The sequence below is a fragment of the Triticum urartu genome, chromosome 4A (genome assembly GCF_056163025.1).
Source record: "Triticum urartu cultivar PI428250 chromosome 4A, HENAU_Tu73, whole genome shotgun sequence".
NCBI lineage: Eukaryota > Viridiplantae > Streptophyta > Magnoliopsida > Poales > Poaceae > Triticum > Triticum urartu.
The window spans coordinates 404,412,623-404,416,199 of NC_141876.1; positions in this window are offsets into that span (position 1 = coordinate 404,412,623).

Genomic DNA, 3,577 nt, shown 5'->3' on the forward strand with positions numbered 1-3,577 from the left:
CCCCAAGCGAGTATTGAAGGATCTACTGCTACTGCTGAAGATGAAGATGTTCCAGCCACCTCCGAATCAGAAACTTCTTTGGGCGGTTCTTCGGGCGATGCCTCAGAGTGAATAAAATTCACATATTTTCACACTCATGTTCTTCATCACCTTTTTGACACTAGTTTATAAAAGGGGGAGAATTACATCAAGATTTTTGATAAATTTGCTCTGTTGGATTTGGGGTCCGTGTTTATTTGCTCTGGTTTATGAGACTTTTGCGCTGTATGCTTGAAAGACTATTTATGCCACTTTATGTGCTCTGATGTAAAACTTCTGATATGGGTTGTAATATTAATAACCCCTCCCGCTACACTATTTTCTCTCGAAGCATTTGTTTTGCAGGTGGAATTATTGTCAGAAGTCATGAATGATTGCACTACATTCTCGTTGGATTACTTATCATCAGTGCGAATCATTAACTCGAATGATTGAAAAATCCTCCATATATATAAATGAATTGCAAGGAATTTCATTGTATATCAATTGCCCCTGCATACATCTAGGTGGAGTGTATTTCATCATCGAGTCAAGTAACACAAGTTCACTCTTGTTTGATTTACATTTCACTTATCTATCTTCACTTTGATGATTATCTGTTTTGTCAACACCCGTCCAAAAAAGGGGAGATTGTTGTTGCAATGATAGGCCCCTTATGTTTTGGAGTTTGTTAACATAAACAGTATGGGACTTATGTGGTTTCTAGTGCACAAAGAGTAACAGGTCCCTGAAGTATCGAGGGGTTTGATGCAAATGACGAAGATAATCTCCCTGTGTGGCAGCGAAGGTTATCACCGAACATAAAGCTAACAAGAGTGACCCCCTGATACGTCTCCAACATATCTATAATTTTTTATTGTTCCATGCTATTATATTATCTATTTTGGATGTTAATGGGCTTATTTATACACTTTTATATTATTTTTGGGACTAACCTACTAACCCAAGGCCCAGTGCAAATTGTTGTTTTTTGCCTATTTCAGTGTTTCGCAGAAAAGGAATATCAAACGGAATCCAAACGGAATAAAACCTTCGAGAGAGTTATTTTTGGAACAAACGTGATCCAGGGAACTTGGAGTGGACGTCAAGCAACCAACAAGGAGTCCATGAGGCAGGGGGGCGCGACTACCCCCCTGGGTGTGCCCTCCCCCCTTGTGGGCCCCTCGTGGCTCCACCGGCCTACTTCTTCCTCCTATATATATTCATATACCCGAAAAACATCCAGGAGCACCACAAAACCCTATTTCCACCGCCGCAACCTTCTGTACCCAAGAGATCCCATCTTGGGGCCTTTTCCGGAGCTCCGCCGGAGGGGGAATCGATCACGGAGGGCGTCTACATCAACTCCATGGCCCCTCCGATGATGAGTAAGTAGTTTACCTCAGACCTTCGGGTCCATAGTTATTATCTAGATGACTTCTTCTCTCTCTTTGGATCTCAATACAATGTTCTCCTCGATCTTCTTGGAGATCTATTTGATGTAACTCTTTTTGCGGTGTGTTTGTCGAGATCCGATGAATTGTGGGTTTATGATCAAGTTTATCTATGAACAATATTTGATTCTTCACTGAAATCTTTTATGTATGATTGGTTATCTTTGCAAGTCTCTTCAAATTATCAGTTTGGTTTGGCCTACTAGATTGATCTTTCTTGCAATGGGAGAAGTGCTTAGCTTTGGGTTCAATCTTGCGGTGTCCTTTCCCAGTGACAGCAGGGGCAGCAAGGCACGTATTGTATTGATGCCATCGAGGATAAAAAGATGGGGTTTATATCATATTGCTTGAGTTTATCCCTCTACATCATGTCATCTTGCCTAATTCATTACTCTGTTCTTATGAACATAATACTCTATATGCATGCTGGATAGCGGTTGATGTGTGGAGTAATAGTAGTAGATGCAGAATCGTTTCGGTCTACTTGTCGCGGACGTGATGCCTATATACATGATCATGCCTAGATATCCTCATAATTATGCACTTTTCTATCAATTGCTCAACAGTAATTTGTTCACCCACCGTAATACTTATGCTATCTTGAGAGAAGCCACTAGTGAAACCTATGGCCCCCGGGTCTATTCTTCTTTATACCAATCTCCCGTCAAGAAGCTATTTTCTATTGCCATTTATTTTGCAATCTTTATTTTCCAATCTATATCATAAAATTACCAAAAATATTTATCTTCTTCTTATTATCTCAATCAGATCTCACTCTCGTAAGTGACCGTGAAGGGATTGACAACCCCTTTATCGCGTTGGTTGCAAGGTTCTATTTGTTTGTTTAGGTACGAGAGACTTGCGTGTAGTCTCCTACTGGATTGATACCTTGGTTCTCAAAAACTGAGGGAAATACTTACGCTACTTTGCTGCATCACCCTTTCATCTTCAAGGGAAAACCAAAGCAGTGGTCAAGAGGTAGCAAGAAGGATTTCTGGCGCCGTTGCCGGGGAGATCTACCACAAGTCAAGCACACCAAGTACCCATCACAAACTCTTATCCCTCGCACTACATTATTTGCCATGTGCCTCTCGTTTTCCTCTCCCCCACTTCACCCTTGCCATTTTATTCTCCTATTTTCCTTTTGCTTTTCTTTCGCCATGGCCGAACCAAAAAGATCTAAGGGTTCTCTCCCTAGCTTCAGTGCTTTGGATAGTCCCCTTGTTCTTTCTAAGCTCATAAATAATGATGCTATGGAAAGACCTACCGGGGTTATCAATGAGGATTTGAATAATTTCGATGAAGATGATCCCGGAATTTTCCATTATTTGCTTTATGAGTCTTCAAAAGAAGCTTGGGATAGGTTATTAAGAATCCGAGCCAGCTATGTACCCCAAGATCATATCAAAATATACCTGAAAAGCTTTTATGTTGGCTTACCCTCCTCATTCAAGAAAGTTTTAGACTATATTTTGAAGAAGGTTTTCTGGAGGGGGATCCCATAGATACCTATGAAAAGATGAAAACCATATTTGGGCATCCCATGAGTGAGAAGGTTGAATCCACCTCTCTTTTGTGCTTTTATCAAAATGAAATTATCAAAGAAATGAAGTCTAGTTTAGATGCAAATTTCTGTAGCGTGCTTAATCCTTATTCTACCATTAACGGTCACGTACTTTCTCAGAATAGAAGGATAAATGCTATAGATAAGAAATTTTCTCTTTTCTTTCCTAATACCAAAGATGATAATACTTAGATCTATTCTTGCTTTTATGCCTAGCTAGGGGCGTTAAACGAAAGCGCTTGTTGGGAGGCAACCCAATTTTATTTTTGTTCCTCGCTTTTTGATTCTGTTTAGAAATAAATAATTCATCTAGCCTCTATTTAGATGTGGTTTTATGCTTTTAATTGGTGTTTGTGCCAAGTAGAACCTTTGGGAAGACTTGGGGAAAGTCTTTGTGATCTTGCTGTAAAAAACAGAAACTTTAGCCCACACGAGATTTGCTAACATTTTTTACTGGAGAGTGAGATTAAGTTGATTCTTTTTGGATATGATTAATAGATAAATTACTCACGTCCAGCAATTTATTTTAGAATTTTTGGGA